This window comes from Rhamphochromis longiceps, linkage group LG9 (assembly GCF_057381845.1).
Source record: "Rhamphochromis longiceps isolate RC_006_pf linkage group LG9, R_longiceps_female_GT1.1, whole genome shotgun sequence".
NCBI classification, from domain to species: Eukaryota; Metazoa; Chordata; class Actinopteri; order Cichliformes; family Cichlidae; genus Rhamphochromis; species Rhamphochromis longiceps.
The window spans coordinates 22,450,093-22,476,634 of record NC_140565.1 but is presented as its reverse complement, the minus strand read 5'-3'; the positions used below and the strand labels follow the sequence as shown (position 1 = coordinate 22,476,634).

Sequence of the window (26,542 nt, the reverse complement as noted above, 5' to 3'; positions counted from 1 at the left end):
TTGCAGCGATGATGCATTGTGGGTGGGGAAAGTCCAGCTCCCTGGATCGGTTTGCTGCAGGAAATCGAGCTCTCTCCGTAGACATATGTTCGCCCTCTACTACTAGGCTACATGCAAGATGAGGGAGGGATATTTACTTTACATCTGGATAAGGTATGAAGTTGACTTCGTATTAGTTCTACAAAAAGCATACATCATTAACACAATAATAAATCTGAATATTATGTGGCATATTGGTAAGTAAGTGTATTACCTATAAATTCAAAGTGACCTTTTCAGCCTTTTTTCAGGTTAGGGCAGCTGTGGCTCTGGAGGTAGAGCGGGTCTACCATCAGGCTGGTGGTTTGATTCCCAGCACTTTTAGTATGCATGATTTACTGGGGATACTGAACCCGCAGTTTCCCCCGAGCGTGAGCGTGTGAATTCTTAAAAGTCATTAGGCATAGAAAAAAAATTGTGTATGTGTTTGATTGGATGAATAAGGACTGCAGTAAGAAAGCACTTTAAATGCTCAAATAGAGTTCTGCACTACATAAGTACCAGCTCATTTACAAAATTCAGTACTATACAAAACTTTATTGAAAAGTATAAAATGAAGGGTACATTGCACTGCAATACCTTTAATCTATTCTCCTTTTTGTAGTTAAGCATCATCCACAGAGGAAAAAGAGATGCACATTTTAAGTTCCTATGCGCTCTCTGTTCTTTAAATGTTTTCTGCTTCTTTCCCCCACAGCTTTAAACATTCATGGTACTCATTCAATTTTTAATAATCATTTAAGAATGAACATGCTTTAGCTGGATTAATCCTGCCTTCAAACCTCTCCTTGTAATGTTTTTCCAAGGTATGAAAAATTAGGATTTCCACCTGTGTTGGGGAACTACTTGCACTAATGGAAGGATAATGTTATAGAAACATAATGGTTTTTGTCATGCATTATTTCGGCAAGGCTGATGAGGTTTTTATAACACTTACACCAGTGGTAATCCTGTTATAAATAAAGCCTTTTTTAAATTCTAGTTTTGCAGTTTTATTTTTCTAATTCCAAAAAATACATTTTAAAACCAAAACTTTTATCTTCCTTTTTGCTATAAAAAACACACCTGTACTCTTGCACAATATCAAAGCTTTAGTGGAGACTGTTCCCTAAAAGGGACAGTGGTGCTAGGTACTTCCTTATCCTTTTGCCAAGTCTCAATCAACTCTCTGATAACTTTGCTCCCTAAAGGAAGAGTAGACAGCTTCTGCACTAAGAAAAAACAATGACTAACAACAAAAATCAGGAGTCTTTTTTCTGATTGAATCCGAAACTTGGAAAAGGAAACTATTTCAGTCCCCTGCTCAGCTGAATATGCTATTTTGCACACATGAAATCATGAAGAACAGAAGAAATACTTGTTATCTTTAGAAAGGAAACAACCTCAGGCATTCAAAAGGTTGCATTTATTGTCTTGGCATGAGATTTTTTTTTCAATACAGAGAAGAGATCACAAACTGGCTTAGAACACTTGAAACTCATGAATAATACAAAATATTCTGGTTGTTAATTGGATTCCATATGTTTCAGTGCCACATAAATACATTAACACTAGAACAGAGAACAAAGAGAAACTTCTTTCCATTGGTCAGCTTTATGCTAGTGGGTGAAGTTTGCCCTTAGGGTGTCTGCTAGAAAGCCTCAAGGCAGAAGACTTTATGAAGTCTATGGTAAGCTAGTATAAAAAGTGAAACGTGTTGGAATAGGGAGGAGGTAAGGGTGGATGAATGGGCAGAGCACAAGACTTTCTCCTGGGAGACACCTGGAGTTTGTGTCCCATGTGAAACCAAGAGTCAACTTTGGCCTTTGTTAGGCTTTGTTTTCAGTTGTATTTTAGTTTAAACACAGGCGTAACAACTCTGTAACGGGCCTGGGGCAGATATTTTTTGGGCCCTTACTGCCACCAGAGCAAAAACACCATCTCACATTCTCTCTATATTTCTCAATAATCAATACTATCAACAACATCATTCTAGCTTTTGAACAGCACTGTGGACAGAAGCTGCACTCAGAAGTCGGAGAATGGACACATTTAGTGCTCGTTTAGTGCTATAAACTCGACTAGTTAAAGTGACATGAAGACAACTGTATTACTATAAACATGGAACAAAGGAGAGAAGCCCATTGACCACATTCAACAATCATTTCCAGTCGACCAGCTTCTAGATGTATTTTCACATGTAGGTGGTAATAATGTTTCAGTCATTTAGAAAAAGAACTTTATCTTAGCAACACATTGATAACACTGCTCAAATACAAAGTCTATCATCCTGCTCTCTTCTCTCCTTCCTCTTCTGAGCACCACATTTTTACTTTGGCTTGCTAAATATAATTTATAATGCTGCTATGCTGACAAAGTCCTCTATAGTACAGCCTACAGAAAACTTGATGTCAACAAGTTCGTGCACATCATCCATGGGCACCAAGGTCAAGAAGACAAGTAAAGTATTTCCCAGCATATTTGTCACCAAGACTTTTCAGAAATTCAATTCATAAGGAAAATGTATATTACATAAATCAAGTTAGCTAGAACCATGGCTTAAACATACGGTGAAACATTTATAATAGAACAAAGCAAAAGATCATGATATGAGCTATGGAAGTTTGTGGGGTTCTCTTCCACGGTCTTCACGCTGTACAGGCTCCAGTGATTCTTTTAAAAAGCAGCTGAAGACATTTCTATACAGACAAGCTTTTAATTCATTTGTTGTTTTATTTTTTCATTTTATTGTCTTATATTTATTTCTGGTTTTATTGTAAAACACTTTGTGATTTCTATCTGTGAAAAGTGCTATTTATATACATTTTACTTACTTTTACTTACTTATGAGTTAAAACAAATCCTTTTACAGTCGGTAGCAAAAGTACCTTCATCAAATTAACTGTCTATATGTAGGAAAACTTAAAGGCAAGCAGCTTTACATTGTTTCATGGTTCAGCCAATAGAATTCATATTTGTCATATTCTATTTGAAAAACATAAAAAACTCAACAACTTATGGCAACGGATATTTAAGATTCTGCACAGTATCTATCCCAATGATCAAACAAAGAATGAGAACAAAAGCTCAGAGTTCCTCGAACTGTTTCCCTTCTATTGAAGCATTTAGATGACACTTGGGTTGATTTGATCTGCTCATCAAAGACTTGTTTAAGTAGCCATTATTCGCTTGTTATAAATATGACTTCCCCCTATTTTACAGAAGAAACTTGATTATTACCTATCATTATATGTCAGATATTGTCAGACTAACAGATATTAAGAGAGTAAGTAAAGTAAGTAAAGTAAAGTAATATCAGCAAGACCAAAAGCTCAATGAAAGCTTTAAAACAAAAATGATGCCAATTGCAGAATTTGATAAACAAAGGATGCAAGACTCTAGTCAGAAAAAGAACTGCAATGGCTACTGTTGTGGTTATCTTGATAGTGGTCTGTGAACCAAAAAGGGGAACAAAAAGGCCAAATGGATGATTGGATTAAAACACAGTATTTCAAAGTGACTGAGTTGAAAAGAGATAATCTATTTACTGATCACTTAAGTTAGAGATTAGCGTATCAGTATCATAAGTGTGTAAGACATGGTAGGAATAATTAAATCTGAGTGTATCTTTTCTCTGGAGTTGCACTGAGTTGTACTGACTTTCACCGAAGAGAAGTGGCTCATTCTTCAAACATGCGACAGCCTCTAGTTTGCATGTTTATGGAGAAGCAGGATTCACACCCTAAATACACCTAAAAGCTATGCAAGGACCTGAAGTAGGGCTGAATGTTCCTCCACAACCAACGGACCACCTGCCCCAAACAGTATTTAGTGTTAAAATTGTTATAGATATCATAATTTCTAAAAATGTGTTTAAAATTGACTAAATTTAGAAATAGAAGTACCTTCTTACAATATTAAGAGACTATAATTGAGAAGGTAGTTCATATGGATAAAAATATTATTTAAAAAAGTACTATTAAAGCAATGACATGGCCTAAATTCTTTGCGCATTCTTCACATCCATATTGGCAATTATACACACACACATATATATATATATATATATATATATATATATATATATATATATATATATATATATATTGGCATAATATGTAATAACAGCAACTTAACAATTTCTATTTAGCTAACAATTAGCTAAATTAATAAAATGGCCACATATTGATATTCATCTTCCAGCATGTCCTGACTGTGAATATTTTTAACATTAGCTAAGTCAATATATTGAAGGCATCGCTTATATCCCCCCCTTTTTTAACATTTAGTGTTGGGGTTTGGACATTTCTGTTGTTTGGCTGTTGATATGAATGAGAAAGGATGGGGAGGGGTAGTTTGAATGCTCTTCTTCCACATGGTCCTAGTGCATGCAGTGTCTCCCTGGTTGTTATGTATTACATTTGTTTATAGACTGTAAGTAGTAGAGGGGTCCAATTCTGCATTTCCTCTTTGTACGTATACCCCACCGTCTACCACTTTTTAATAACAACCGTAAATTCGACTGTACAAAAATCAGTCAGGGTCCATAGATGGTCATTGTTTCTGGAATTTCTTCAGTGGGGGTCTCTGATCTGCTTTGCAGTCAAATTTTATGTTTTGATATCTGGAGGTGGCATCTGAATGTGCAGAGCTTCTCTCACTCACATGAGTTGTAGCTTTACTTTCCCCTGCAGGCAGGTATCATGACTCATCAGATCTGTTATTTGCTGCAAAGCTGTCAAAGTTAAAAAACAAAAAAACAAGTGCTTGGTTTTCAGTTTTAATGTAACAGAGTACAGCTGTCATGTAAATGCTTGTCCTTTTCAAATGGTCACTTTGGCTGAAATTCAAAATCTGGCCTTATCTTTATTCATTTCACTCCTTTGATTTTTCTTCCCTGTAAGGTCACAGCCTGCTTATCTCAACGCTATTTTTTCCCCCTCTTTTGTGCTTAAGTCTGGGAGTCAAAGTTTCGTCTGAGTCTGGCCGTTAGACTACAGCAGAATTCTAACCCCCAAATTCCTCTTGGGCTGACAAACGTCAACAAAGACCCCGAGAGACACCAAAGAGAGGTGAGCAGTGAACTGAAGCCTCATTGTATTGGCTCATTATGGGGTCCCGCAGTGAGGAAGAAGCTATTTTGTAGCACCACAAGGTCAATATCTGAAAGCCAGGGTGATGGAGGGGATATGCTGTGAGATTTTTAATTTGAGAAAGTGTAACGGGACTTTGTTAGTGAAATATAGTCGGTGAATTCTAATAGACTGCAGCTACTGATAGACAAAATGCGGACTTTGCCTTTATTTTTTCTTTTAAACTAATATGAAAAGCTGTTTATCCAAAGCATTGTGAATTTGCAGACACACCCAATACTGTGCTGAAATTTAACAAGCCCATATTTATAATAGTTTCCAAGTTGGAACCAAAATTGTATCTGGCAAGACCCATTGCAGGTGCTTTTATAGCCCATAACATGCTTTCTGACATTATAAAGGTCTGGTGTTTCAGCCTCCCAACCTCTGCAGGTGCAGTCCATATCAATACATATATTCCACACCTCATTACATGTTCACTCACAACATCTGTTTTCAAAGCTGTATAAGATATTTCTATGCTCCATGGATCTACTTTCCCAGGAATTTTGATTTTACTTCCAAATAGATTTGAAAAGGGGACCTGTCACACTCTATTATGCTGACCTCAATGATTCTGTGCTCTGTCCAAATCCAGCGGTTTTCCATAACAATGCAAATTACAGGGTGCAAAGCCGAAGGAGACAAGACTTGTTATTCTCCACCCAAAGGACAGAGGTTCTTTACAACAAACTCGCCTGTATGCCTTGTGTAGACTTTGACAGAATATAAATGCCAACTTGGAAGTTGTTTTGTGCCAGACAATGAGTTTTAGATGTCAGTTCATAAGGATCAGCAGCTGTCTGGAGAAAGTGATGCTAAGGCTGTGGGATGGGGTGGGGTGGGCTGTAATGGTCTGTAGGAATATTTTTGTGAATGAATGAAACTTTGAAAGAAAGAAAAAAAAAAAATCAGCCGAGACCTTCTGATGCTGATTTGGAGATTCAAATTGGTTCTGTTTTCTCAATAAGGGGAAAGTCCTTGGCAACATGGAAACTATTAGGGTTAATGTATTCAACAACTTACTTTTTCATCATTGTGCATAAAATCAATAACTCTAGCATTATGCAGACCGTATCTATCAAAGCTGTCTGGCCTTTATATGTATTTAAACATCTATCTATCCATCTTGAGGAACATGCTACATTTTTAAAAAAGGGTACACAGCAAATCCAGCATGTCCAAATTAACACTGTCGGATTTGATTTCAACACTATTAAAGTGTCTATATGGGTCCACACCAGAGAGTGTTAATTTAACTCTTTTTGGAGAGTTGGTATGTTAACTCTGATTTAGTGTTAAACACCAAATCTGTCTGGAGTTGATAATTTAACACTTGGTGTTAAGAGTTTATATATTAACTCTCAAAGAGTATTTTAGTTTAACTACGTAAGAGTTATCTTCTAATTCATTCTAAAAAGTGGGAATTTTACTGTTCTGAACTTCTAGAAATTTCTTTTGGAAATAAACATTTACTAAAAAGATGCAATGGTTTTTGAAAAACATTTATTCTGAACTGTGCACCACAATTTCAAAACATTTTCTGAAAGATGTAACAGTGTACATGTTCTCACTTTCATTAGAATTTTGTTTATCAAAAGGTCTGACATGGTAAATGCAAATAACAGCATTCTCATCACTTATTTCTTCAATACAATATGCATGTCCTTCATTCATCCCTTTGTGGAACTTCAACGCACTTCTGCTCTCCCCCATATTCCATCTTCACAAGCATATCCTGTGCGGAGATTGAATAAAAATTAGTTGACACTAATTAATGGCACAAATAATCCAGTAAACAATTGCAGCACAGTAAAAAAAAAGGAATCCTTTTTGAGCCATTACTTGTGTAAAGTATTTTCCCAAAAGACAAGGACACAGGCAACAGGTAATACTGAACTAAATGTAAAACCTCAACCTTTTTAATTTTTACCTAAACCGTGTGCACAAAACTCTGGAGGGATCTAAATGCTAACGTAGAACCCAGTCAGGACATCTGCTGCTGCTGTTTGCTCGTTTTTTTTTTGTTTTTTTTTTTATGGGCGATCGTTTTCAGGCTTCAAGTAGCACCATTATACCAACATTTCACATTCTAGACATTGTTTTAGGTGTATTTGACCAAAAGTTTGACTGAAAATTCACATGCAAGCTGTTTTTCAAGGCTGTGGTATTTGCCCGCAAACAATACCTTTCAGCTAGCTAAAACAGAATATTATGCTATCAGCGAGCAACATGGCTAATGCCTTTCACACAGCTTTGTCTCAACTCCAAAGAGCCACAGAAGTAAAAGCTCATAATAATTGAAACAATCTTTGAAAAAATGACTTACCAAGCATGGCAAACAACTCAAATATGTAGAGCAAAATGTTCTGAAACGGCTTCACTTCAGCTTCGATTGGAGCCGTGCTGGGGGCGGAGTCTGTGAATTTACTCTGTTGGTGTCATAGCCCCTCTAGGAGTTCAGAGTTAAGAGGTCAAGAGTTAATGTTTCCATTGTAACACCTCCAGATTTGACAGAGAAACACTCATTTTTAACACTCGATTTTAACTACTATCATTTTACGCCTCAGAGTTACATTAAAAGAATGTGACTCTGCTTAGAGTAAAATTAACTCTACTTTTGCAAGAAGACTATTAACACCAAAAAATTTAACACTTTTGAATTTGCTGTGTATGAATGAATATAACTGTCTTAACCCTAAAATGTTAACTGTTTTAGACTATATGCTTTTTCTTGAATACACAACACCATGCATCTGTGCCTTTTTCCCAGCGTGGATAGGCTGCAGTCAGTGACCCACATCTCAGCGCAATGAACTGCTTAACTCAGACTGTTGTTTTATTCAGTGCACTGTCAACAGACGGCTGAGGAGGAGGAGGGGCGGGGCTTACGCTTATGGCCCATTATTATTGGACACTAGATTCGACTCGTCTTGCCCATTGGCCGCTCGCGCTGTCGCTCTCGATCTGTTATCGCCGCTTCCCGCGCCATTCGGCGTGCACGCGCATGCAGGACCAGGCACGTAACCGTTTGGAGACTGTCTGGAGTCTGTCTGAAATAGATAAAATTGAAAATGGACTTTTAGATATCTGTGTTCATTTACAAGGAAGCCGCCTGTTGGAAAATGGGATCTTTGCTCTCCTCCTCGAGCGCCTTCGCCCACCAGTCGCCACGCTCTGGCAAAAATGTAGATTTTTTTTCTAGATAAACGTTGTGAAAGTTTTTTCTTCTGCAGTCTATCAGGAGACAGCTCTTTATGCACAGGTAGGTACGGCAAGCGTCAGAGTGAGAGTTGCCCAGTGTACTGCAGCATTACACAGCTGGTTTTTATTTTATTTTATTTTTTATTTATTTTTTAAATTCATTTTTAACCTGTTTATTTGTGAATGTTAGCTATGTGTTTTTGACTAAAAAATAAAAAAAACAGAAAACAGTTAAATTGCAGACCTTAAAATCTAAGGCAGCTTGTTTTACGTAGCAGACTGTAAAAAATAATAAAATAACGCATATTGTGATATTTTTATTTACTTGTATAAATTCGACTAGCAGTAGCTTCTTTTGTTGTGGAGGCTTCACCTCATTCACTACTTCAGGAAGACGCGCAGGTGATGCACCTTTGCTGACGTGAGGTTGTTGATTAACCCCATGCGCGCTTTAGCTACCTGTTAGTCAGCAGACACCTGAAGGCAAATGCTGCCTTCGGTGGACTCTTCTATTCTCAGTTTAACCCTTTCAGCTACACTGACAAAAAAAAGACCACATTTTTGGTTACAATGCATTTCTTTTGCAAGTAGACGCACATTTACGGAATCTAAATTCGTATATGTGACTACAGGGTAGTGGAAAATGAACACTGTATGAATTCTTTTTCTTCTTTTCCTATCTTTGCTTGTGCTCTGCAGGGAATCACCCTTCAGCCCTGGAGTTCAAGAGGAGTGCACCATCCAGAAGGCAGCCTACAAGAGCACAGAAAGGTTGGTTGCTGTGCGCATTAGGCTAAGATAGAGATTTTTGAACTGACTTATAGTGTGGGTTGATGTTATGCAGGATGTTGTTAGCTGTGTAAATTAACTGAAAATTTTCCTCAAAACATGATATTAATATTTGAATTCTAAAAGTTTTCAGAATTTGACCTGAACTTCTCCCTTTTGTAGCTTCAAAGTATAATAAAACACTTACTGTGGATAAAAAAAAATACATCTAGAAATCTATACTATATTCAAAATGCACACATATTTTAATAAATGTAATAAATATGGCTACAGTATTGCACCAAACTGAAATCCCTACGTGTGCTTTTAAACATCTTTTGTAGCCCAGCCTGGATGAATTTGGTTTGACCACCGAAAGATGTCTTTGTCAAACAGTTTCTTATCCTAAAACACAAGACTTTACAGAAAACAGAAATATTGGTAAGGCTTTAACAACACGATCAAAGTAATCTGTGTGCCACTGTGGCTGTGTGCCTGATGTGCTGCTGCCACAGACTAGTCTAGACACTTTTCCTCCTTCACTGCAGTTGTCTGCAGACAGTGCGGTCATATGACTTGGGGAGAATTCCTCCCTCCTTTCAGTGTCTGCTCTTTTAGGGCAAGATGGCTGCTAAAGTATTGTTGCAACCCATGACGTATATATGAATCAACGTAAAGGAGGAAAACGGTGGCAAAAATGGTCACACGTCTTGTTATAAATGACAACAAGGTAGAAGGGGTAGTGAATATCAGCTCTTTTCACAGATTTTTTTTCAAACCTACATTTATTGTAATCGTCAGCTCAGTTATTTCTTCGGTCGGTTATTGATTGTTACTAGTTAGCATCCTTGGATCAGTGCAACCCAGTAAATGGAAAGTTGCAATGTTTTTGTGCAGTTCTTGACTATCTGAGAGCTTTCCTCCCCACTTCTTTCTCTTCTGCTGCATGCCGGTCTTTTATAGGGGCGCTTGGTAGCCATTTTGTCTGATTCATCACTGCATAAGGCTTGCAGGGTATTCCAAAATTTGTCGTGCAACTACTCAGCATTTCTGAGCATTTGGCCCAGCACCTTCAGAAGGCTGTGGTCTCAACAGGAATACGCAGTACAAAATGCAGTCGTGTTCCAGTGTTGTTGAAAATGAAATTTGAGAGTGTGAATGTTTATATTTTTGTGTTCATAAAAAATCCAGCGAGTCTTAGACAAATAGTTTACTAAAAAGTAACCTAACATAGGAGAAAGCATTACTTGGAATAACGATGTAGTCTGTAAGATTATACTTTAGTTTTTATGATTTGTAATTTTTTATTTTAAAGCTTTTGTCGCTTTAGACTTGAATGAGTCTTGTATTAACAGCCAGTGTGTTCATACCACAGGTAGTGCTGTAAAGTGGGATGCACGATAACAGAAGAAAAAAAAAGTGTACAATGTCTTTGGGAGATGCATTGCTTCACCTGAAGTGGATATTGATTTATAACAGTGGTATTACGCTATTGAAAAATTATAGCTGCGGTAGTAATGCTTTACAGAATCCTCTTTAAAGAGAGGGAGGCAGGCAGTATTAACTTTGACTTGTAAAAGTGCTTCAAGCTTTCCTCTGACATTACGAGTTATTTCCACTGCTTAAGTCTGTGATGTTTATCTGTTTGCCATATCAGTGACCAGCCTGGACAGATCTCTTCATTAACACCTACTTAGTGCATACTCTTCTGATGTCTGACGGCTTCTTTAGTCTCATCCTTTTCAGGTGTTTTTGTGAGCTTGTTGATCATGTAGCCACATATAAAACATGCAGTATTTTTGCAGGCCTGTCCCTAACCTGAACCAGTGTCTGACAAAAAATGATTGGAAATGCAATTAGAAAGGTAAGAAATGCGCGCAAAGCAGTCTTATATTTCTTTTTGATACCTTTTAAAATAAATAAATAAATAAATAAATATGTGATTTACCTACAGTAGCACAATAACACAGAATAGCGAGCCATTTTGGGGGTGTATGCCACACAGAATAATACGTTACTGATTCATTTTCAGATTTTTTTTGTTCTTTTTTTTTTGTAATGCAGTTTTAGTGAAATGTCTTACTTATTATTTGTAACTGTGACCACAATATTAATTAAATGAGTATTTATTTAATCACTACTACCTCCAATCAAACTGTAAATTAAAGCGATGCATCGCTTAAAGCTAACTTCAAATAAAATCATTCCTAAATTATGTATCTGTAATTGTGTCAGCTACCATAAAGTGAATAACAATTGCAGCTTAAGTGTTTCCGCACAATTACGATTTGTTTTTAAACTGTTTCAGCCACACTTACCGTCTAGCCAATATGGCATTTATGTGTGGGGACTTTTTAGCCGCAGACTTAGTTGGAATAGTTTGAAGAAAGCTGTGATAAACAAGAAAAAAACAAAGTGTTTAATTTAATCCTTGGCATTTCAGTTTTCTGCTATGTTCTGTGTGGTGCAAAAGAATGTGAGCGTTGACTAAGACACACAGTTGTCCTGTAATGCTTTTTTTTCCCTTTCATTTTCACAGGAGAGCCCTGGTTTCTTGAAGTCTGTCATGCCTTCATATGTTTGACCCTGAAGTATACCCGCCCAAATGGTAAGATCTGTGTTGACCTGTTCATTAGAGCACATTTGGGCACGTTTAAAGTTGAGAAAAGCAATTCAAGGAATGCTTTAAGGTGCTGCAGTGAGTGAATGCGATTGCCTGAGGGAAATATCAGTCCGCTGCACACCAGCATTTCCAGAGCTTGAGCTCCTGCCTGCAATGCCAGTTCTGCATGATATGATGGTGAGACTTGGCTAATCAAATCCACTGCTGTCATTCACTATTTTTTTATTTTATTTTTTTACCAACACACATTTTTGATCTCTTCATAATATAATCATAGATATGGATCTTATAAGTTATACTTGAGGCGTTGACTGGAAAATGCTGATGCAAGAGGCGCTCTGAATCTTCATACTGTTTTTCTATTGGATGATTGTCTCCACCCACAAGTGCAGTCACGAGGTCTAGCATCATGATGATGTCTGGGAAAAACAGGCTTTTCGTGGGTTATTTCTGTGCACATACAAACTAAAATCTGAGCCTGTTTCAAAGCATTGCTCTGTACAGCAGCAGCACCTGCCATTGTCTCCTGTAAATGGTGGGATGTTTAGCTCACCAGGCTTTTGCTACGTAATGACGCAGTTTCCTTTGACAATGGTGTGTCATTTTTTTTTCTTTTCAAATCAAGGTTTTCTCTGTATTTAAGATGTCTCCTGGCAGTCTGCCAAAACATGGATCCATTTCCCTTTTCTGCTCTAACAGCTGCACAGCTGTGACCCTCAGCCGGTCTTAGCCATCGATATCGCAAAGCCATCAACGTCCATCTTAGGTTTAGGCACTGGCAAAAGAGAAGAACTGTAATGTAGCACGTAGAAAAGGAAATCTGAGCTCTCAGCATAAATCCTAACAGAAAACGGCACAACTTGTATGAACTAAAACTTTCCAGTCAAAGAGATTTATGGGTATATGTGAAACGTACTTTTAGCGTAGTGGTAGTAGTATTTTAGTTTGTCTTCTAAAGTTTTAATTTTTGTTCAGTGCAGTGTGTTTTTTCTTATTGCCGTAATGCTTTCTTTTTTCATTTTCAAATGTTTAAATTGACTTTCAAATGTTTTTGATGCCACGTTTAAGATGATTTACTGAAAATGCTCATCACCTCAGATTTAAATCAAAAGTATTAATTAAGCGCCAGCGTAATATATTCTAATAACGTACTATTAAAAGTTTAACATGGAATACATGCTTTAAAACGTGCAATACACATATTTTGTTATTTGTTATTTATTGAAGTCTATCAGACTTAAATGACGATCACTAAGTCACGCCATGTAAATGATCATTCGAGAGAAGATTCTGAAGCAATAAATGTTTGTTTGATTTTTGATTTTAAATTTTATTTGCTCTGTAAATTGTCGAAAAGTTATAGGCATTCGGCGATAATAAAAACGTGCATTAACATAATACATTTACACGATTAATAAAAATGTTTTTTTTTCAGCGTGTTGTGCATCTTAAACCTTTTATATTTTTTGTAATAAAATTTTAGCGGCATTAACGGTTTGATAGCAAATTTATTTCTGATTTGTACGATTATTACGCATTGTTCGTATTTATTGAAGTTATTTTTAATCGTTTATTTAAACACAGTTCGTTTTTATTTTATTGAGCAGAGTGTATAAATCTCTAAAATGTAATGAGTGTAATAAAATATTGTTTGTATATTATAGAATAGTATAGAAAAGTTATGCTTATTGACGCTAAATTATATTAGAGCGATATAGTGTTGTATTTTTGTGTGTGTTAGATTTCAGTCAGGCTCTTATAAGTGATGCATCTTTTTAATGAAGTTGTATTAGCTAATGACTGCACTGGAAAGTAAAGTCCACCCATTGCAACGTTTATTTTAAATGTACTGTATAAAACGATGTAGAACTGCTAGTTTGTCTTACGAAACTATTTAGTTAACCTTTACCCACCCACTAAATACTTGTTTTCCTCCACTTATGTAAAGCCACACTGTATTCTGATGCCATGTAACACAGCAGTGGCTGTCAGTAACATTAAGCTGGGTCTGTGCTTTGTTGCCATTAAAATAGAGAGAGGAAAAGGGACTTTGGATTTATGCATGTGTTTAGGTGTTATGAGGCCAGGAGGCAGGTCAGAATTACCAAACCTATAGATTAATGTCAGACCTGTTAGATTTTGTTAAAAAAATAATTAAATGAATTTTAAAAATGAGCCATGCTAAACCATATTAAGTTCAGCTTATGCATGCAGGTGGTTTAGATAGTTTCCACTTGAAATTATGATTACTAAAACGAAATTATTTCAGCTGAAATCCTGATTGCGTTGAACACTTATTAATATTTATTATTAGTTCATTTGACTGCAGATGCTTTTGTTAATAAGCCTAAATTGTTTTCACCGTTTTGATCCAATGTTACTTTTCAAAATGTTTCTTTAAGTGGTTCCATTAAACCTTAATAACAGAATAATAAAAAGCTGTTTATCTGGTGAATTTTTCTGTCGCTTTGAGCCAAAATAACATTTTTGAAGTATTGAATTGATCTTAGGTCAACAGTAGGATCTTGGCTTGGAGATAACAGACCTTTTTTTTTTTTTTTTTAAGTTTTCTTTTATTTTAAATCACTAAAGAATCACAGTCGGCACACACTCACTGAGGTTGGGAATGTAATCTGCAGCCACAACATCATATCACATGAATATTAGTTCTTCATTAGCAGAAGGCTGCCTGCCTGAAATTCCACATTGACTTCAATGTAAATGTCACGGTTATTTCTGAGAGTTGTGAAGGTAAGTAAATAACCTCTTTTCGTTGACTGGAGTGTGTTTGCTTGCATTTGTTACAACTAGCTGTGATCCAGCCAGTCTTAAGATGTGCACACGCAGCATGTCTGTTCCCACTCAGCTGCGTTGCATTGACAGCTTCAGCAGTACTTCCTGGTTTCATTTGATTGCAAAACCACCTCTGACTTTTAAATGGAGTGTGCTCATTTACAACACCCTCATAAACGATACAAACAAGGTCATAGGGCCTGGTGATCACTGTTTGACTGCACTGCAAGGCTGTGTGCTTGCTTATAGTGAGCAACAGCCTCAATAAGTACTTACCTTCTGGGAGGAAACTTTTGGGTTGAGGTGAACTTCTGCTTGTGTAACTCTTTCTCTGAGATGTCAACACATAAGATTTTACAGTGGACTACGGCTTTGAAAATGACCTTAGTTATACAGTTTGTTTGTGTCAAAAGACATGTATGCTTTTACAGTAGTGTTTAACATGTTGCACAATGCTTTTTGGAGATTTTATTGTTCGTAACAGTATTCGGCTTTCTAATGAAGGTTTGAACGTGCAGTAAATAGTATACCAGTGCAATAGTCACTATATAAAGCTTGACTCGTATCATTATTAAAGGACAGAATTTTGTAATTAGGAAGACAAAACACATTCTTATTGTGACGAGTTATTAGATATTGTTTTGTGCATATTTTAATCAAGACATCTTCTAAAATTGATAGCTGCTTGGTTGATCAGCTACTATCACCATGAGTGAGTATAAACATCTGGTAAGATGATAATATGGCAGTTCGAGAGTCCTCCTTGCCTCCGTGTAATATAGTACACATCGCCATCGTCTACAAATTTTGGTTATTTTAACAAAAGACATACTTGGGGTAAAGTGTAACTTGTTGCATTAACTTTATATTCACAAAAATGAAGATGTAAGAATAAATCTGCAAAATACTTTTATAGTGAAAAGTCAGAAACGTCATTTGTGGAGTAGCCAGTAGTTTGGTGCAAATAGTATGTAGAGCAGATCGGTGTGTATGTTACTGCTTTATATTTTTGTCATTTGTTTCATATCTTACAAAAACTGCTTCGTTAACATACAAAAGCATTAAAATTTCACCACTGCGGTGGCTTTGGTAAAAGTTTCCCTCAAAGCTGGATTTCTGAGACTTGAGGGTGCACTTGCATTTTTCCCTAATTGGGTCTTATTTGAACACACCTGGAATACCTGCTTTCATTCTGCCATTTGACCTTTTGTGAATTAAGACGGCAAGACAGAGTTAGAGCTCATCAACCCTGCGGTACATCATACTGAGGGAAGGCTGCACCATGACTAATTAGTAAATCTCACTTCTCTCTAAGGTGAAAAACTGATTTCCTTTGCAGAGTGTGGGGGTTGATGAGTAAATACCCACCTGCACTAAGTTGCAGTAACCTAATAAGTCTCCCTGGACTTTGAAAGTGAATATTTCATATTTCACTTATCTCCAACAGCTTTTCTGCATGTCTCATATCTGACTCCCAAACCTTAAAAGATGGGTAAGACTGCACCCACAGACTGCAGGATCTCTCTGTCACACAATGGCGTGGAAAGGTCAGGCCTAATGAAGTCGGGGGTTTGACCCCTAGTATTCAGTGACTTTGCATGGGCTCCCATCCCACTGCTGCAACCATGCCGGTTAATCCCTTTTTGATCCTAATTGATAGGCATTAACATGATCCTTATCCAGGAGCTGTGTTTTGTCTTCCACAGCCCTTCTCTCTGGGTGTCAGTGACACAAAGTGTGAAAGCGTTAAACCAAATGTGAAATTGATATTTTTCATGTTTGTGTGCTTAAACTCAGGCTGGGTTTTATGAACACTCACGCAGAAGTCCTCAGTGTTCAATGTTTTGCCCTTTGAGACTCTTAACAGGACTTAGCATATAACCTCTGGAATCCGACTGTGATGTGAATGGTACCAGCCCATTTCCAGTTTGTTTTCCTTTGAGTCCTTTTATCTTCATTGCTAGGTGATTGCTTCCTTTAACTATTTACTAATTACCCTCTTTAAAATGTTTGCACAGTCTTTAAGTCAGGGTACATGTCACTTTTATGAAAGCACAGATGCTGCAAGACTTCAGAAATGCAGGCGGCATCAGTTCTTCAGGGTTTCTTTTGACTTTGATTTTATTAGTCTAGTATTATATAAGATTCGTTTTTTTAAATTCCAGCTGTCAATTTCCAACTCTAAAAATACTTAACTTTAAATATTAGAACTCTCGCTACACACTAATCATTTACATTACTTATTGTAGTTTGACTTTATTCACAATAGCAATCAGAAGTCATCGCACACATTTGTAAATTAGAAAAACGCCTTTACTAAACACTTGATGTACATTTGAGTAATTGCTCATTACATTACATATTTTCCAAAGGTGTGTCCTTTTAATTTCCTTGCATCTACAAACTAGCGGCACATAAATCTGTTGTGTTACACGATGTTTTACAAGCGACATTAAAGGGGTATTTTATTTGTATTTGTTTGTAAAACTACCAAGTAAAGCAAATAGCAAAGTTTTCTTTGGGCTCAGCAGTATTCGAGTTTTCTGCAAAAGTTTTGCTTATGTTAATGTTTAATGTGTATGAGAATTTTCTTCCAAATGCATTGAAACCTTGTGCTGTCATAAAAACACTGATTTAAAAAGTTAGGTTCTGACTGCTGTGCGCTTTGAATTAGTCACCTTTATATTAGATTTACACGTAGATGTTTTACATTTAATGTATTGGTGAACATTTTCCCACAGCTCCAACGTCACAATTGTTCCCCTAAAAACTGCATTATGCTTTTAATCTATGGTCTCTAATGTGAAAAACTTATTGTAGGAACCTTTTTCTCCCATTGTGCATTGCATGAACTTTACTTAAATGCACTTAAAAAAAAATTGTAGAGACATTTCATCCTTTAAAAACAAAAAAACCCCACCAGAAAACAAAAATCTGTTTTTAAATGTTCTATTTCTTTCCTAATATTAAGATTTAGTTCCTTCTTTAAGCTTAGTAAACCTCATCTGTCTGCAAAACCAAAAGAAGGCTTCAGGTTTTTTGGACAACCATATGTTAAATATTTATTTATTTTGAACACTACACTCAAATCTGCACAATTAAGAAGCATGTCTCGCCATTTCGCTACTGTGCTCAGCAGTGTGCATCAACCCACTTTAGCTGTAAAATGCCAGGTGTCATGTTGGTTCTTGTTGGTTTCACACAGCGACTCAAGTCCCTCCCTGGAATGCATTTCTCATGTCTCCATAGGATTGAGTGCTATTTCAGCTTGTTTGTTGCAGTCAATAATGAGTACTCTGTAAGGCCTGATGACATAATTTTAGGGATTGCTAAAGGAAAAAACTCATTATGGAGCTAAGACGGTACAGACTGGGACGGCGCACATGTACTCCACATGACTGGCACCACCTGCCCTCTATATGTTACACTCGCTTCTCTTATCCCACTGAGCTAGTTTCTGCCAGTTATGTGCAACCCCCAGCAGACACCCATGCAGTGACTCAGTGGTGGGTTGGGCTTTACTGTGTTGCTGTTATTTAGATTTGCTTTAGCCACAGGTAAACAAGTTTGTAGATGATTTGGTGGATTGAAAGGTCAGTCAACGACAGCAACAGGAAGTGTACTCTCCTTAGTGAGATAGAAAGATTAGAGAGTCAGTGCACTGTAGAGAGTTTTTCTCATGTTTGTTGTCTAAAGAAGCTTTGTTTTCTTGCATTTTGTCTGACACGTTTTTTTCTGAGATGGTAGAAATTTTCAGCAAGTGTGTGACTATTTGCTGTGCAGTATGAAGAGTTTGCTTAGTTCTGGTTGTAGCTGTTTTCTTTCTACTTATTTTTTTCTCCTAGTTGGAAAAATAATGGGGAGGTAGTTCATGTACAGTAAAATGAACAATGCAGTAACCAGCTCTAACATTTATGACAGTGTTGCACTGGTTCAGGACATGCAAATAATAATTATCTGTAATTGTCATGCTGTGTGGATGGTAATTGGCTAACAGCTATATCGTGCATGCGATTGGTGCACATTTAATGTAAATTTTAACGTTTCCTTGATTGAGAGGTATTTACGGTATAGCAGTAATTGCCATCCTGGAGCATGCAAACCTTAAAAAAACCTGACAGATTCCACATTTTGACTGTAGCTGTCCTGTAATTTGATATTCTTGTCTATAACTGCCTTTATTAATAATTGCAAAGCCAAAAAGTACTTCTTGAGAAAACAAAAAGCAAAGAAAATCAACCACGAATTTGTGCATGTGCATTTGTGTTTGCCTGTGTTATAGAGGTTTGACTTTCAGCTTGAAGAAAGCGACATCATTACACTTTTACAGCATTGGCAATTGAGTGACTGAGCCATATTTATACATGTCAAATTCTGGTCTAAATGCACATCAATGCAGTCTGTCTTTAGCATTTTAGAGCAGTTATACCTGTATGTATCAGAGTGACATGTCTGAAGTTTAAAACTTTGGAGTGTTTATTAAAAATAAAACACTCTTATTTTGATATCTTATTTTACTCTGGAGCTTTACACATCACAGCGCCTCACCACCTTTGTTTATTCTCTTCATATTGTTTCGATATGAACAGCTTTTTCTAGAAATGACACAGATGAAAATATCATCTTGCAGGATGTTGCTGCATCACAGCAGGGATAAGAGGAGCTTGTTGTCATGTGTGGAGTTGGTCTTTTAAGACATTGAAGTCGACGATAATTTCCACTCCTCTCTGGATTTAGCTGTCAGAATTCCTACCAGCAGACTTCCATTTGCATTCAGTTCATTTTTATGAATTAGCTGGTGTATTTATAGCCTCTGACCATTTTCGACAGCTTAGATGTGGATCACTTAGTGTGCAGCCATATTTTTTAATTATTTGGTTGTGTTCACGCACATTTTACTTATTTGTATGATGTTTAAAACATAAAACTAGAGTGGGATTTAGGTTGAGTTCCTAAAAGAAAACAAGAAGAAGAAGAGTGAAGCATATGAAGAAAAGATGGAAAAGGTTGGAAAACAATCTTTGTATAAAACTTGCACTATGTAAGACCAGCCATATATTTGCAGAATGGCTCTAAAATTAAAAGAAAACTGAAAAAGAAACTTTATTTAAAACTTTTCTTCAGGTTCATTGGATATTAAATCATCATTTTCTCCCGGCACTAGCATTATTTCATATTTCCTACATCCCTTTTATTCATATTTAAACTTTTGGTGATTAAACCTTAAATAAAAGCATTAAATTAAAACACAATGCTAAGCTCTTGATCTGTGAAGATGGAGTTTAAAGAGGCAGCAATGCTAAATAATCAAAGTGCGGATTGATGGACAGTATTTGATTGGAGAGCCTTTTAGCAGCTTTGGGCCTAAACAAGTTATCTAATGTAATGACTAATGTTTGAAGTTGGGTTTCATGCTGTGCTTTTTCCACATTGCAGTTGCATTTTTATTTTAAAAAATAAATCAGTTTTCTTAACATAGCTGTTAGTCCCAAGTGGGGAGACTGCTCAATCTAACTTTACTTCTCAATGCTGCACATTGTCCTTTCTCCTGACAGAAGCATTCAAGATCAAGGGCAGCATCACCTTTGCCACTAATGAGGTTGTTTATTCCCCCAAATTTCCTTGTGGACTTAAACTGAGAGGAAAAACGGGCCATGCATAGCAGAGCACATAATTAGCATTAGCAAAACAGAGCTCCAAAAGTCCCATTTTATAGAATAGGTGACAGCAGGATCCCATGTTTCTTACCTAAATTGCCTGTATGTTTACACTTTGGACAAAAGTGTATTTAATTGTAATAGGTCATAATCTTTGAAAAAAAAATAGTTTCAGAACTTCCCGTTGCTTTATTTTAGAGTCAACATTTTTAGGACTTTAATTAGAGAAATTAATTTCAGATTTTCCCAAATTTACAAAGATTTCTCAGTAATAAACAATATTTTTTCAATGGTGACTATCCATATAAGATATTACTGTGCTCTTTACTTGGACTCTGTAATAAATGACACTATAACAATGTGCTAACTGCTAGTCAGTAGCATTTTTTCTTCTCTTTCAAGGCAACTTGAGCTGCAAATAGGCCAAATCATCTTTGACATCAGCTGCATCAATGTTTTTTTGCTTTGTTTGAATCGTGGGCATTCAAAAGTCACGACATGCAAAATAGAAACTCATCTGATGAAGACGACTAAGTACTAAAAACGAACTACTAGGGATACGACAGAGTACACAGTGTCTGTGGTTGCAAATCAATTAGCAATCAACCTAATGTGTTGAAAATCCTTTTGAATTCCCAATACATTGGCTTTTTTCGTGCAGTGGTGCCTGACGTACTCTGCCCTGGATTATTTATCTTAATTTCTATTGACTAGATTGTATTACCAGTTCAGAACTGTCATATATTTTAATGTTTTTAATCTAATTTCCATTACGAATGAGTTTAACCTGATCAAGGGCCTTTGGCGTTGTATATCTTCCAATAATAGTGATGATGATATATGTGTGGCACTTTTCTCTAGCTGGTGCACAGGCAGAATACCATTTCCAGGCCTCTACTCAGAGCCCATGTACGCTGCTTTATTTGCTGATGTAGATTGGGTTCCAATCTCTGCGTAAATGTGAGGCTTTACTGTATGTTTGCTTATCTGTCCAGCCATCCCATCTATTCAAACAGATTTCCTTTTATTTAAAGCTGTGTGCTGGCTGGGCTTTTTATCCCTAGGACTTTTTCTGTTATTTTGGGACCAGATGGCGAGGGGCACGGAAGCGCCTCTTTTGTCTGGGTGCTTCTTTTGAAAAGAGGTTGTCGTTCCCTAATGTAATCAGCAGCACCGGAAGGGTCCATTTTGGGCCGTGAAAGAAGACAATTGGGTCTGGACACCTCTAGCTTACAGAAATGTAGAGTTCATCTCTCGACCCTGCCCCCTTTGACCAAGGCCCTGGCATGAAGGATGCTGATCTTTGATCAGTGGAGGGTGGAGGTGCTGATCCGACCTCATGAGGGCCAAAGGGCACCCCCCTCCACCCCGTTGCCCTGTTTACCCTGTACTTGGCTACTGCTGACACCTCCTTCCGGAAGAAGCCAGGGGGTAGTGGGTTGGGTTGGGCATGGTGCGGGGGTGTACCATGACCTGTCTAGACACAGTTGTTGTTTGTTGCCCTGGTGTTGCCAAGGGGGACACGGTGAACTTTGACCTCAACTGTAGTTGGTTAGGAGCTACTTTGGTCATCCAAGGAAGACATTTTTTTTTCTTTTTAATTTCAGGGTTGGAGGTGGGGAAATGAGGCGGGGTATGGATGTGACCTACATAATGCGCAATCTGCTTTCAGAAACCACAGGCATGAATTTGTTGGCAAAACTGGTTTTATTTTTTTATTCATTTAATTATTTGCTAGTTATATTATATGATAATTTCAGTTGGGTCACAAAATGGAAGACTTGTATTGTGATTTTGCTGTTTACTGGATGCACTTTTGGATGTTTTCTTCATCATACACAGTAAGTAATCTTAAAATTTCATTTACAAATGTGATATTCAGTCAATAAATTGGAGGTAAAACCAATAGAAATATTAATTAAACTCTTACTTACAAAAACTGACTACTAACATAAGCTGTTTTTGTGTGAAGCATCAGTCTTTAGGCCCTTTATTTATTTTAATTTATTGGAAAGCACTTTGGTTTTAAATGTGTTATATAAATTCAATTTAGTTACTTGCTTAGTTTTAACAAATGCTGAGTAGCACTTGTCTGTCCGAGCGGCTTTAATGCCTTCTTGTTGAGCGAGAGACAGATTTTCTGTGTGGTTACACATTGTTATGCTCGTATGTTGCTCGACCTTTTTCACATTTTTAATTTTATATTTCAGTTGCTCAAATTAATATCCGGCACAGTGTTTCTCTTTATCTCTGCTTACTCAGAGCTTATACATAGATAATTCCTTGGAAAAGATTTAAACGTAATCTGGAAACCAAAGAAGACAAACACTGAAAAGTAGTAATGAAGAGTTTGAATTTTAAAAACGCAAATCAGATCTTGTCTAGAATTTTTATGCCAATATGCACAAATGTCTAGATTTTTTTTTCTTTGTTCCTTTTTAAAAACAAACAAACCCCAAAACAAACTATTTTAATAGGCTTAGAAGAAAATAATTAGCAACATTATTCCTTAATGGGAATGTTTCGCCACAGACACAGTGAAATGTTTCTTTTATTATTTACCACATGTCGCTCTTTATCCTATGCCTACAGTCGCTGATTTTGGCCTGAACCAGAACATAGCCTAATGTGTGAACTGGCTTTGATGTTGAGGCCGTTTCTCAGGAGTGGGTGTAGCGATTCCACCATCATGGCCGCCACTTCCAACCCCGCCCTCTCGCCTGCCACTCAGGAACAGTTAAAATGGCAGCACGCAGCAAAATGAGTGAGAGGGAGAAAGAGGGAAACGCCCACTACTGTGAGCTAAGGCACAGTCGACTGAGCTGTAGCTCGCCTCGTATGCCAGCTCAAAGCGAGATCATTATTTTTTGGTGTTTTCAGTCGTCTGAGTACAATGTGAATCCGAAAATGTCTAGACTGGAACACGCTGCTGAAATCACTGAATAGTTAGCAAATTTTGTCACAGATTCATCCGCCATCTGTATTTTACTGTAACGCTCTGTTTTGAGCAACAGTTTGTGAGAAATTTTACTCAAAACAATCATATATTCTTCTTTATGAGCTGATTTCAAAACTTGTAATAGGGCTAATATGATTAGCGAACCCTTCGTATGCAGTATTTTATTAGGCGTTACACTTACTACACTGTAATTGAACATGAACATGCTCTTTGGCGTGCTGCCATTCTTCATGTTTTTGGCTACAGGTTTATACAACTGCTTATGGGCTCTGTGTGATTAACACAGGATTTTCTGCTGTGTACTATCTAAAGATGTTAAAAAAACAAAACAAAAAACCCTAAAATATTCATATTTTACTCATAATATGTATTTGTTTGTACTGCACGCATTGGCCACTGCATCATTTGTATTCTGAAGTGATACAGTACAGTATTTCAGCGAGCATATTCATTTTTAATGTTGACAGAACAAAGTAGTGCGATCAGTGATTTTTGAAACCCTTTGCTCTTAAACAGCTCTGTGAATGTGCTTATTATGTCATCTAACTAATACCAATTAAAGGCTGTACGCTACACCAACCCAGTGCTGTTTCAATGAGCTTGAGACCCTTTTAAAATGGCTCACAGAGCATAGATGGATATAACCAATCTCAGTAAACTGGCTGAAATTAAGCATTATACCCAATCATTTTAAACCTTTGCAGGACTGGCAGCTTCTTCTTAACAGCTCTATTGCAAGGCACTCTACATCCAAACTGCAGTGTGGAAAATTTAAAGGTAAATGTCCAAATTTTTATTTTTAGCTCTTCCTACTTTCGCTGAATGACAGTTTATTATGATCCTCTTGGTGTGAATGTGTTTATTTCCTTTCCACAGTGCAGGGAGCTAGCTGGTGTACTAGGAGGAAGATGTCATGCTAAGGATGGGTTTTGGTGATGATGTTGCTACTGTTGATGCAGCATCGAGCTCTCACTTTGTGCCTCTGTCAGCTATGATCCGTAACCACAAAGTGAGTGACAGGCCAGTCCCTGGGGAAAGCAAGGGGGCCTGAGGTGAGTCAGATATATCCTTGACCCTGTCTGGCTGTGTGTCAGCGAGCAACACAAACTCTGTATAAAAAAAAAGAAAAAGAAAAAAAAAAAGGCCAAAACTGGCATGACTGTACATTGTACATCTTTATTTAGTATGTAGAAGAAGAATGTAGGAGAAACAGAACCAACCTGAGTTTTTCTGTTAAGTGGATCCGTTTTTTTGTTGTTGCTAGACTCATTTTGAAATTATAATGAAGCGCACATTACAAATTGATGCCTTTGATACCTTTGTGTGCATTTCTCTTCCACCAGAGTGCTGATGTTTTAATCTTGGCTTTGTGATGTTGTTACAGACCTGTTTTAGACAAACTCAGCACAAATTTTGTATACACTGTTTACTCCAGTGCATTACATATGGCTTAAATAACACATTCATGCAAGGAAACATAAATCTGTTCATTACTGAGGGTAAATTTTACTCAGGTTTGAAGTTGCAAAGTGGCATATTCACTCAAATTAGCATTTTGATTTTTTTCACTTAAAATAACTGAAGCTGATGATTGAGAAAATCTTTATTAATATAGCTGTTGTACAGGATATGTGGTCAAATGGTAGAAAAATGTTCCACTGTTAATCAGCTGCAGCACTAGGTGTTGCAATACTTAAAGATGGTGTAACGTTTGTACACGATGGACTCAAAATGAGGGGCCTGGAAAATGTTATCCACATCTCAGGATTTCTTATTAGAGCAAATACCTGATCAGTTTGAGAAGGTGTCCAATTGAGAAGAAATTTTTGAATTTATTGAATTGCGATAAAATATCTGTTTTATTTCTGGCCTTTTTTTGTTATATTCATGTACTGACAAATTTAAAAATATATAGATTTTAGACTTTTAATCAGATAAAACTGTTAATCTGATGATAATGTTTAAGCATTTTGTGTTTGGGGATTTTGTGTATCTAATGTCTGAACAATAAATGATCAATGCAAAATTTAAAGAATATAATGATGATTAGTGAAAATAATTTTTGTAGTTGCTGCTTTTAGGTGTAAATGTACATTCAGAAATTGATATCTGCAGATGTTCCAAAAGAAAACATTGTGTTTTGTGCCATGCAAGATATTTGCTTCCACTTGCCAAAAAAGATGACCCATAAGACATATTAGGAAATTATTTTAAAAGTTGGTGTTTTTTTTTAGTTCTAAAGTGCTTATTGTAATATTTTGTAACAGCAATCAAAGACAAGAGTTCATCCAAAGCCGTAGTCAGTGTTACACCAGACGCATTCTGCAAAAGACATGATTCAACTTAAGGTGCAACTGCAAGAAATGATGTATTTATGTTAAATTAAATGTAAGATAACTATGACCGTAATATTAAATAACTTTTTATTAATAAACATTTCCTATTCTGTAATTGCTTCTCTTATTTTGTTCCTATATTTCTTTTACCATCTTTTTGTTAAAAATATATGACACATCCATAAATCCACCAGTATAGAGAACAAGCTGTGCAACTCATGCTGTGTTAAAAACAACTTTGTGAAATTTGAACGCAGCATAAAATTTGGTCTCGCTGAGCAGAAAACATTACTTTAGGAAACAAATATGGTAGCTACATGGGAAAAGGTGCATTGATGTTTTTTCTTTTTCCTGAATTTCTTCAAGTGAACAAAAAGAATCTTTGCTTAAAAGTCTTGCATCTTCTTTCTTTTTTTTCAAGGGTCACTCAAACACGGTGTGTGAAATGAGAGTTGCCTGGGTGTGACTTCTCCAGAAAGCATCCGCTTGCTATTGTCTGCCTAGTCAACTTCTGCAGGCCCCAGCACCCTGACTTCCATACATGAGAGATCAAGGGTTACCAAGGTGCTTTTGAGAAAGAAGGGCTCAGTGTGAGAGGGGACAAACCAGTCCACAAAATACTCATTTCCTTTGCATGTTAGGTGCCCTAGTGGGGATTCAGCCGGGGTCACTGACACAGTTTTTCTTTTTTCCATCGTTGTTCTTAATGAAAACTGTTGCTTGCCTTTTCACTGCCTTTTCACTGCTATCTGCTGCCCTGTACAGTATGTGGCTCGATAATACGGTGAGTTTGTCCAAAAGAAAGTTTGTTCAGACTCTAACTGTTTATCCGGTGCCAGACAGAGGCACCTCATGTAGAAAAGGTAAAAGTAGTTCTGTCCACCTCTCATTCTTGCCAAAAAAGTTCAGCCACTGAGCCACAGCATTAACTTGTATTCTAACAAGATTAAAATATATTCGTCCTGGGGATTAGCATAGTTAGGTGTCCTTTTGCCTCTTTTTTTTCCTGCACTGGTGCGGTGACAGTGGGCTTTGATCTGTGTTGCGAGGCA

The 26,542-nt window shown here is 36.9% G+C and overlaps 2 long non-coding RNA genes across 3 annotated transcripts; one reads left to right on the top strand and one right to left on the bottom strand.

Moving 5' to 3' along the window:
* Positions 1–6,639: 6,639 nt before the first annotated feature.
* On the bottom strand, positions 6,640–7,937 carry LOC146662320 (uncharacterized). The gene is made up of 2 exons (XR_014913202.1): positions 7,480–7,937; positions 6,640–6,888 (listed from the first exon to the last, which is right to left on the bottom strand). It is a non-coding gene; the product is annotated as an uncharacterized LOC146662320 (long non-coding RNA).
* Positions 7,938–8,172: 235 nt separating this feature from the next.
* LOC146662319 (uncharacterized) lies at positions 8,173–25,900 on the top strand. Of its 2 annotated transcripts, XR_014913340.1 has the most exons (6): positions 8,173–8,415; positions 9,054–9,125; positions 10,928–10,986; positions 11,662–11,730; positions 23,859–23,931; positions 24,031–25,900. It is a non-coding gene; the product is annotated as an uncharacterized LOC146662319 (long non-coding RNA). The 2 variants fall into 2 exon arrangements; XR_014913341.1 differs by lacking the exons at positions 8,173–8,415; positions 9,054–9,125; positions 10,928–10,986; positions 11,662–11,730 and adding an exon at positions 15,894–22,036.
* Positions 25,901–26,542: the final 642 nt, after the last annotated feature.